General features: G+C 38.7%; 1 long non-coding RNA gene across 1 annotated transcript; it reads left to right on the forward strand.

Annotated features, from left to right (window-relative positions):
- The first annotated feature begins 10,801 nt into the window (after positions 1–10,801).
- Positions 10,802–11,404, forward strand: LOC148802754 (uncharacterized). Its single transcript, XR_016081974.1, has 3 exons — positions 10,802–10,901; positions 11,004–11,108; positions 11,312–11,404. It is a non-coding gene; the product is annotated as an uncharacterized LOC148802754 (long non-coding RNA).

Genomic DNA, 11,404 nt, shown 5'->3' on the forward strand with positions numbered 1-11,404 from the left:
TATGCATGCCCTTCTTGTGGATATGAAACTAGCTCAAAGTGGTTGCATCGTGGTCAAAAATTTTGTTACATGTGCCATCGTAGATTCTTAGATCCTAACCATAAGTTTCGGTATGATAGTCAAATCTTTCGATGGAACTCAAGACCATCGGGTACTACAGTGTTGAGACAATTAGAAGCCATCTCATTTACCTATGAAAATAACAGAATTGATAGAAATAAGGATGGGGCACAACAATGGAAGAAGAAAAGCATTTTATTTACATTACCTTATTGGGAATATAATCTAATGCGTCACAATCTTGATGTGATGCATATAGAAAAAATATGTGTGTGACAATGTTCTTGGGACATTGATGAACCAGGAAGGAAAAACAAAGGACAATTACAAAGCACGTCTTGACCTTGAGGAAATGGGTATAAGAAGTGTGCTTCACCCTAAAAAGTACCCTAGTAGTGATAGGGCTTGCTATCAAATGACTTTGAAGGAAAAAGACAATTTTCGCAAAGTCATCAAGGAATTGAAACCTCCAGATGAGTATTCATAAAATTTTTCAAGGTGTGTATAGCTTAAGCAACGAAAGATTATTGGGCTTAAATCTTATGATTGCCATATTTTGATGCAAGCTCCTTCCTATTGCCATCCGAGGGTATTTGCCCGATAAAGTAAGCTCGGTTATCATTGATTTGTGCAATTTCAAGGAATTGTGTTCTATGGTTCTTCATGTACAAGACCTTGAGCAACTACAATTTTGGATTGCTTTAACACTTTGTGAAATGGAAAAGATTTTTCCATCTTTTTTCACCATTATGGTACATTTGGTAATTCATTTGGTAGCTAAGGCTAAAGTTGATGGTCCAGTACATTATGATGGATGTACCCCATTAAGAGGTACAATCCAATGTGTCTTATATTTCCTAAGTTTTAACCATATATGCCTTTGTTATATTAGTTTTTGTCTTAAAACTTTTAAACCTGTGCTCTGGTAGGTACCTTTGTACTCTTAAGTCTTATGTGCGTAATAGAGCCCATCCAAAGGCATCCATTGCAAAAGGCTATCTAGCGAATGAATGCTTAACATTTTGTTCACGGTATTTATCGGGGGTTGGGACAAGGTTTAATCGACCAACACAAAATGAGGATGCTATTAACCCATTCTTGGGGGTTTCTATTTTATCCACTCCAGGACGGCCATTAGGGAGGAAGGTGCAACATGTATATAAGGGGAAGAAGAGAAGTAGAGTTTCAAAAATCCATCTTGATAAGAAAACATGGATACAAGCACATAGATATGTTTTATTCAATACTGGTGCAGTCATCCCATTTCGAAAGTAAGGCTATCTATATATCTTGGTGATATAATGAAATGCATGATTATTTGATCATAAATTATTATCATTCTTATACAACTCTTCATGTGTAGACAACATGAGGCATCTACTAAGGCCCAAAGTCGTCCACGTCGTCTTTCTCCATATGAAATTGATAAGATTCAGGGTCAAACATTTCATGATTGGTTTCGTGATCGGGTTAGTATTATCTAGTATAAAGTTGGTTATATTATTTAAACAATTTGGATTATATTGACATGTTATATAATATGAATCAGGTAGCACGGTTGGATCAAGAAAGGAATGAACAAGTTACGGACCAACTTAGGTGGCTAGCCCATGGCCCTTGTGATGTGGCAAGGAGATACAGTGGTTATATTGTAAATGGTTTTAGGTTTCATACAAAAAGACGAGAGAAGTTCTTGAAAACTCAGAATAGTGGAGTCATTGTGATTGTGCATTCAATGAGTTATGCTAGTGCAAGAGATAGACGACCTATTCAAGGAGAGATCAGCTACTATGGTATATTAGCAGACATCAATGAAATGAATTACTCTGGTATGTTCAAAGTTGTATTATTTAAATGTGATTAGGTTGATGTCAATAGAGGATGCAAGAAAGATAAGTTTGGTTTCACACTTGTAAATTTCTCACATTTGAAACATATTGGTGAAGATTTGCTTGATGACCCTTTTGTATTAGCGTCTCAAGTGAGAAAAGTATTCTATGTGAAAGATGAGACAAACTAAGATTGGATGGTTGCCATGCCCTCAAAAGTTAGAGATGTATATGACATGGATGATGAGATTTCTGTTGATAGAGAGCAAGTGCATGAGCAAGTAATTGAAGACACTTTTGATGTTGCAAATGACACTTCAAATTGGATTAGAGATGAAGTTGATGGTGATGGCTTCAATGTCACACCGCAGATGGAGGATGAGGATGAAGAAGATGCTGAAATTGAGGAAGAAATGTTTTGATTATTTATATTTGATGTGTAACTCCAAAAAATCTAGTTTTGGTGCTGAATTAATGGTTAGTGTTATTTAATTTTAAATAGTTACAGTTAAAGTAACGGACTTATAGTGATTAATTGGTTTTTTCCCCAAATTTAAGTATCTTTTGAGGATTTTATTGTTGTTTGCTCTTTTTTAGCAAGTATGGAGAAAAAAATTTAATTTTTGCCATGAGATCCAAGGTAATTAATTAAGTTGCAGAATAATTTGTTTGCCTCTTTCACTCATTTTTTATGTAATTCTTGGTTGAAATTTGATTTTCCATTAGACTATTGGGTTTTTTGGAAGTTGTATTGAGTTGAATTCTTTTTCTTATTGCAGTAATAGTTTTATTGTTTGTATAATGGCGAAGCGTAAACGAATTAACATTCATTCTAGTTCCGCTCAATCTTGTGTCCACACCCAACCCGAAACGGATGAGTAGCTTCAAACAGATGCGATCTCACCAGCCATGTCAGGTATATATGATGGCAATCATAAGTTTTTTACCATATTCTTGCAAAGTTTATAAACTAATGCAATCTTAACATTATATATGATTTTCGTAGACTTGTGGCAAAACACGTATGGCAGATATATGGGATTTGCCTCGAGAGCAACACATTGTTGTTCAGTTGAATGAAGATGGGCAACCAATTGGTAATGAAGCAACCATTTTTACTCACTTAATTGGAACTATGGTAAGGATGTCTAATATGGCACCCATTGACTATATATCTTGGCGCAACATGCCAGATGCAAACAAAGAAGCAATGAGAAAAATTGTTGAGGTATGATAAGTTATGATGCTTAAGCTTTAAGTTTGGTTTGACATTATTTTTTTTAATTTTTATTTTGTTTGTTAATACTATAAAAATATTCTCCATGCTTGGTAAGTGTTTTTTTTTCTATGCATAATAGGAAAATGTTTACAAAAATATACTATACTTTTCATAAAATATAAAACAAGCCTTCTTATGAATTGGATTCCTAAACATAGATATGAACTTGGAATTCAAGCAGAGTTTATCAAAATCTAAGCTCCAAACTGTATACTCTTATTTCACATCAGACAGGGATCTGAATCAAAGGCTCATTGTTTTTGAACTGTATACTCTTCCCAAACTGACCCATAGCTACAAATAAACATGTATAAACCTGAATTCAGTGTAAAATTTACAGTTGGTATAGGTTTACACTGAACAAAATGAAGCCTAGGGTATTTATCTCATGGATGTTGACTGACAATCTGAACCACACAGAAATCTGGTCTCCTTTATTGTTTTCTGTTTCTTCAAATTTTAATTGTACTATTCTTTCTTTGTGCTTTATAATGGTTAAAGAGATTTTATGACTGTAAGTACTCACTGAACATACAAAAGAGGTGTAAAGCAAAAAATAATAGATATACACTGATCTCAAAAGATAGACAGCTGAACCAAATAGAATTCCAATTGGATTGAATATAGATCTGCCCCTATTCGATCTGATATATTCCAATTTGACTAGATTTTAATGTATATGCTTAGTTTGAATGTTGTACTTTTACTAGAGTTATCGGTTCAGGTTTTATAAAATTTATTTTTCATTATATTTAGTTCATGATAATATCAAAGTCAGTTTTATTTCATTTTATTAATAATATAATATTTTAATAAATTCTAGATTAATTTTGTTAATGGTGTTCAATATCTGATTGCAATTCAGATTCAAATTTGAATATAAACAAACCAAATTTGGATTTACCTTAAATCTGATTTGATCAGATCCATTTGCAGGCCTTGTTTTGATTCCAAAGATTCATCTATGAGAAGATTTTTTACAGCTTCTCTTTATCTTTCTTGACTCATACACAGATTTACAAGTGATGTGATGTACTCCACAGAACTATGTGATCTCTCTTGACTCATACACAGATTTCCTTTAATACCTTCCCAAATGATTTTTAACAGAACGGTAGACCATGATGTGAACCAAATGGTCTTGATTTTGGAAGACAAGACCCCAAAAGCTCAGCACATCTTCTTGTCTACTGGCCTGTTGAAAGAAGTACCTAGAAAGGCTTGCCAAACAGACCCATAATCTTCTTATGATAGTGTGCATGCGGATGGTTGATGGATGTTGTACTGTACAAATTTAAAACAAAAAACGAACAAATGAACCTGATTCATCTAATGAACATGAAATGTGTATTATGAACCTGAATCCAAACCAAGTGAACCACAAATGAAGTAACTATGGCTACAATTATCCATGCCATCCTTAAAAGGACTTTAAATTCTGGTCGGTTTTGTAATAAGCATATTTATAATCAAATACAATGCTTTCAAAGGAGGGGGAACTCTGGTTTTTCCACCTGCCTACCATAGGTATTCCCTTCCTTTTTCAATCCTCCCATTTATATCATGCATTCTACTGGAGAATGCTTCCCCTTTAAAGCTCTTATTGTTCTCTCTTTTTGGAATCTTTATACAAAATGCAGAAGATTCCCTTAGAGAGCTTTGTTGCTTCACTTCCCTTATAGCCACACTGACGCAGCGTGACGCACTCAACCGGGGCCGACTATGCAAGCACCGGGACGATCGAATCGGCTTCGATCTTGAAGCCTTACGAAAACTAGGTGTAGCCTTAGTTGAAAGAAAAAATATGGCAAAGAAAATTCTTGTGTGTTTATTGAGCTAAAAAACTGAAGTATTTATAATACATACGCGTAGTCTTGTAGAATAACTAGGAAAGTAAAATAATTAAAACAACTAGGACTTGGACTTGACGTCCACCATCCGATATCCACCATCATCTAATGCAGGTTGAGCTGTTGACATTATCCTGGGCTTGTTGGATCACGTAAAGACTCTCTAGGCGTGATCGCCGATTGTTGAGCTGGTCCTCCATCATTCTCCCTCACTTGGAAAGAACTCGACCTCGAGTCATGACTGGGATAGGCAAGTGTCATCTCTGGCAAATAACGATGAAGGTCAACAATATTAAATGTTTTGGAGATACCCATGTGATCTGGCAAGTCTACGACATAAGCATTGTCGTTGATTTTCTTAATGATCTTGTATGGACCGTACATCCGAGGATGTAGCTTGTTATACTTCCCTACGGGTATGCGTTCCTTTCTGAAGAACACCATAACTTCATCTCCAACGTCAAACACGTGGTGCCGACGATGCTTATCAGCCGCAATCTTGTACTTGGCATTGGTTCACTCTAGTTTCTGCTGCATTGCTTCCTGCACTAACTGGATCTATTCTGCCAGCTGTTCTGCAGAAGTGCTGAGGCCGGGTACCCTGGGTAGCTTCACTAAGTCCAACGCATGGTTAGGTACCTTCATATAAACAATTGAGAACGGGGATCTACCTGTAGAGTTATGAACTGCATTGTTGTAGGCGAACTCTACCTGTGCTATGGCGAAATCCCACTGCTTTGGTCTCTCCCTACAGATGCTACGGATCAAGTTCCCTAGGGTCCGATTCCCCACCTCTGTTTGTCCATCTGTCTACGGATGAGCCGTACTGCTGAAATTCAATGATGAGTCGAATAATCTCCACAGGGTCATTCAGAAGTGACTTAAGAACCTCGTGTCTCGGTCTGATGTGATGGTCTTAGGTACCCCATGTAAACGGACAATCTCTCTAAAAAATAGCTTAGCTATTGTTGTTGCATCCGCAGTCTTCTTGCATGGGAGGAAGTGAGCCATCTTGGAGAATCGGTCAACCACTACGAAGACGGAATCCATATTTTGGGGAGTCTTTGGCAAGCCCAGCACGAAATCCATGGACAAGTCTTCCCAAATTGCAGTAGGAACAGGTAAAGGCATGTAGAGGCCAGTATTCTGGGTCTGTCCCTTAGCTCTCTCACAATAGTGGTCACATCCCTCCTTAATTTAGGCCAGTAGTAATGTCCCTTGACTATTTCAATTGTTTTGTCTCTCCCGAGGTGTCTTGCTAATCCACCCCCATGTAGATCCCTGATGATCTTCTCGCAGAGGGAGGTGCAAGGGATCCACAATTGTTCTCCCTTCATAAGGAACCCATCATGAATATAGAAATCACCTGCTGGCTGTCGATTTATGCACTTTTCCCACACCTGTTTGAAGTCTTCATCCTTGGCGTATAGATCTTTCAAGCATTCAAAGCCCACTATCTCAATGCTGAGAGTCTTGATGAGGGCTACACGCCTACTTAGAGCATCGGCCACTGTGTTTTGCTGTCCAGCCTTATACACAATTTTGTAGGGGAATTTATCAATAAAAGCAGACCATCTTGCATGCAGGTCACTCCTCAACTGTTTTTGCTTACTGAGATACTTAAGAGCTTGGTGGTCGGTGTAGAGAACAAATTCTTTAGCAATTAAATAATGTTCCCAGGTTTTCAGTGCTCTAACAACAGCATAGAATTCTTTATCATAAGTGGACCACTTTTCCTGGCTTCGCATAACTTTTCACTAAAGAAGGCGATTGGTCTCTTTTCTTGGGACAATACGGCCAATATGCCAACTTCGCTGGCATCACATTCAACCTCAAATAGTTTGTCAAAACTTGGTAATGCAAGGACAGGAGCATTGCATAATTTTTCTTTTATGAGAGCAAAACTCCGTTCTTGTTCTTCTCCCCATTGAAACCTTCCCTTTTTCAAACACTCAGTGACGGGGGCTACAATACTACTAAAGTGTTTGATAAATTGCCTGTAGAAAGTTGCTAACCCATGGAAACGTCTTACATCCGTGACGTTTGATGGGGTCGGCCACTCCCTAATGGCTTTCGCCTTTTCCTCATCCACCTAAATTCCATCCTTACTTATAATGAACCCTAAGAACAACAAATTATCGCTCATGAAAGTGCACTTCTTTAAATTAGCATATAATTTGTTTTCCCTTAATGCATTCAGGACCTCTCTGATATGTCCTAGGTGCTCAGTGATAGATTTGCTGTAAATCAAGATGTCATCAAAATATACCACAACAAACTTACCAAAAAAAGGGCGCAGTACCTAATTCATTAGCCTCATGAAGGTGCTGGGTGCGTTGGTTAGCCCAAAGGGCATGACTAACCATTCAAACAGTCCATCTCTAGTCTTGAAAGCTGTCTTCCACTCGTCTCTGGGACGGATCCTAATCTGATGGTAACCACTCCTGAGATCAATTTTGGAAAAGTCTACAACTCCATCAAGTTGATCTAGCATGTCGTCCAGCCTGGGAATGGGAAACTTGTAGCCAATAGTGATTTTGTTAATGGCCCTACTGTCGACACACATCCTCCAACTCCCATCTTTCTTGGGTGTTAATAATGTTGGTACGACACAAGGACTCATGCTGACTTAAATATGCCCATTTTCTTAATAATTCTTCTACCTTCTCCCGTAAGATCTCATGGACTCATCCTGTAGTGTGGTAGATTAGGTAGACTAGCACTAGGAACAAAATCAATATGATGTTGGATATCTCGCATGGGTGGAACCTCATTAGGTAACTCATCAAGGAGTCCCTTTACTTCCACTGGAATTTTGTTTTTCTCCAGTGACTCATTCATGCTTTCTCCCTTTACCACCAACAAGTGGACTTCGAGGGTATCCTTACATTCCTTTACAAATTCAGCATGGTGATGGGTAATGGTAAGGAAATTTCTCTCCACTGCCTTTGGGGCTTTTGGGGTATTCTTTTCTACCATGGGTAATAAGGTGTAGCGTACAGCCTCTTTTTTGAGCTGGTAGGTATTCTTCCTACCCAGGTGTTTTGCATCTGCATCAAACTGCCAAGGCCTACCTAGCAAAATTTGACAAGCACTCATATCCACAATATCACAATATACCTCATCAGTGTACTTACCAATGGAGAATTGGACCTTGCAGCGTTCCTCTACTCGTACGCCGCCGACTTCCTTGATCCACCCAATTGTGTATGGGTTCGGGTGTTTCTCAGGAAGTAGTTGTAATTTCTGTACCACATCCCTGCATATAATATTTTCCTGACTGCCAGTATCAATAATTAAATCAAATAATTTACCTTGTACAGTACATCTAGTGCGAAACAGTTGGTGTCGTTGAGTGGTATCTTTGCTTCTTTGGGACAGCATTAGTTTCCTCACAACACGTGTATTCTTCATGTTCATAGGGACCTTCTTCGTCCTCTCCGTCAGGTCCACAGCATACTTCATTGTCAACATCTTCTTCCTCCCCCCTCTCAACCATGTTAACTGTCTTCCTTCTGGGACAGTCACTAGACCTATGCCCAACTTCATTGCACTTGAAGCACTTAAAAGGAGCAGGTTTTGCATAGGGATTATTGGGTTTAGGAGGGTTGGAAGTGTTGCCTCGAGTGTTTCCTCCCGTGGCGGCCTTACTGGCGTTAGCTGTATTCGGCGGATGGGAGAGTTGTACTCCTAGGGCTGATTTGCTCTTGTCGACTGCTGTCGGTCTGTTGTCGCTCCCACTGTACCGTCAATAGTTATCGCCTCGGGTCCGGTCTTGGAACATTAACTCAGCTTTCAAAGCTAAGTTCCTTGCTTCCTGCACACTGAGAACCATCTGGACGCCAATCTTGTCTCTGATAGCAGGTCTCAAACCACCCAGATAACGGGCTGCCTGCTGGTTATCACTCTCAGATAGCTGATTACGTTCAGCCAATCTCAGGAATTCTGATGTGTATTCATTTACGCTTCTTGTTCCCTGTGCACACCGTTGATATGATTCAAACATATACTGCTCATAATCAGGGGGTAAAAATCTACCTCTTATTAGCTGTTTCATGTGCCTCCATGTTCGAACTGGACCTCTTCCTTCTTTGATCCGAGTCTCCCTCATTCGTTCCAACCAGACAGAAACTCCTCCCTTTAGTCGAAAAGCTACTAATTTCATCCTTCTTTCTTTCGGGATCTCCATGTACTCGAAGAAATGGTCGACCTTGGTGATCCAATCCAGAAGGCCCTCTATATTCAGATCCCCACTAAAAGTAGGGATATCTACCTTGAGTTTAAATTCATCATTATTCCGACGGGGATTAAAGTTGTCGGGGTTGCGCCAATTCCTACCGTTTCTGCCGTCGCCGGAAATAATTGGAGCGACGCCGAGTTCTAGCTTGTTGTCACTATCATCATCAAGAACAGGATGTCGGGGTATAGAATTGATGAGTGGTCTACTGTGGTCGCCTCCTTCGATTGAGTACGGGTTATCCCGGTTCCTTGGAACATCCTCCCGCAACAAGGTCCACAGTTGTCCAACGATCTCTGCCAACTACTGCTCAATGTTACGTGTGGTTGTGCGCTGCTCTTCGATTGCTCTCCAAACAGCTTGTAACCCCTGATCTCCGTCACGGGGTTGGTTGCGACTGCTACCGTCTTGGTTGGCCATCTGACTGGGCGAACTCCCGCTCTGATACCACCTGACGCAACATAACGCGCTCGACCGGGCCGACTATGCAAGCACCCAGACGATCGAATCGGCTTCGATCTTGAAGCCTTACGAAAACTAGGCGTAGCCTTAGTTGAGAGAGAAAATATGGCAAAGAAAATTCTTGTGTGTTTATTGAGCTCAGAAACTGAAGTATTTATAATACATACGCGTAGTCTTGTAGAATAACTAGGAAAGTAAAACAACTAAAACAACTAGGACTTGGACTTGACGCCCACCGTCCAATATCCACCATCGTCTAATGCAGGTTGAACTGTCGACATTATCCTGGGCTTGTTGGATCACGTAAGGACTCTCTAGGCGTGATCGCCCATTGTTGAGCTGGTCCTCCATCACACACACATGGACCTAATAATGGCCCATTTAAATAAAATTGAATGAATAGAACCAAATACAAATCCACCTTGTGCTGACCCAACTCATTAACCACATACCGTTGTTCATTGGGTTGATACCATCTTGAGCTGACCTAACCAAATCCAAACCCACCTTGGACAGGTCTGGTTTGATCCCAGACCTCTTAGCATGTAGTTAAAAGTCTCTTCAACTTCAACTCTCGTCCCTGCCTTTGCATAGCCACATATCAAAGCACTAAAATCCAACAATTTCTTTGCATGTTATTGTCATATTACTTATCAGTTATCGCATTGTAGCTTGCTTAGATCATCAAATAACAAAAACTCACTTTGGATTTATTGAATGAAATTCTAGAGACTCCTTTTCTTGTAGTGTACTTATACATTTTATACAATGAAATACTGATATTGCACTTTTAAATGTAGTCTAAATTTGAATTTCTACCATGTTGGACTGAGAAGACAAAAGCTAACAGATAATGAAATATCTACTAAGTGGAGGCAATGGAAGAGTGAGATTAAGTCCAGAGGTTATAATGCTGATACTTCTATTGACGACATAAAAGCAAACATTCCTGATTCCCGTGTAGATAAAGATCAATGGGGTCGTTTAGTTGATTATTGGAAATCTGACAAAGGAAAGGAATAACTAGATCTTATTGTTTGAGTTTTCTTGTTATATTTGCTTTATTTAATTTGTTTTTCTAATTGTTATTGAGAATCAGTGAGATAAACAAGGAAAATCGGGCAAAACTAGATGAACCTCACTGCGTAGGAACAAAATCTTTTCCTAGGTTCATTGAGGAGAAGGTGATATGTGCATTAAAGTTTATTTTGTTCATTTTTTTATTATATCAATTTTATGGCAAATTTAACAAATTTATTATTTAATTGATTTTACTATGATGGTAGACTCAAGAAAACAATGGGGTACGACCTTCACGTGCATAAATATACATTGAGAGTCGTACACGTAAAGATGGGAGCATAATCAATGAGAAGGCAGCAACAATATGTGTATGTATTTTTTTAAATCAATTAATAGATCTTTGTATATTATAGTCTATTGATGTGTTAATTCATCTTATATAATCTTGCCCAAATGTGTTTTGTTTTCCCCGGAAACCTCTTTCGACCTTTGTTTCATTTCAAGTATCATTGTTCCTTTTTGCTATATTTTTTGCTTTCAATTAAATGATAAGTTATATTGTAATTTTTAGGAATGCATGAAACAGTGTATGGGTGTGGTTGAGACTTCAGAAACTACACAAAATTCTTGGAAAAATGACGTCTTTCTCCCAAGTGAAACCAGA

Source organism: Nelumbo nucifera, chromosome 2 (assembly GCF_055504915.1).
Source record: "Nelumbo nucifera cultivar China Antique chromosome 2, China Antique-T2T, whole genome shotgun sequence".
Taxonomy (NCBI): Eukaryota; Viridiplantae; Streptophyta; class Magnoliopsida; order Proteales; family Nelumbonaceae; genus Nelumbo; species Nelumbo nucifera.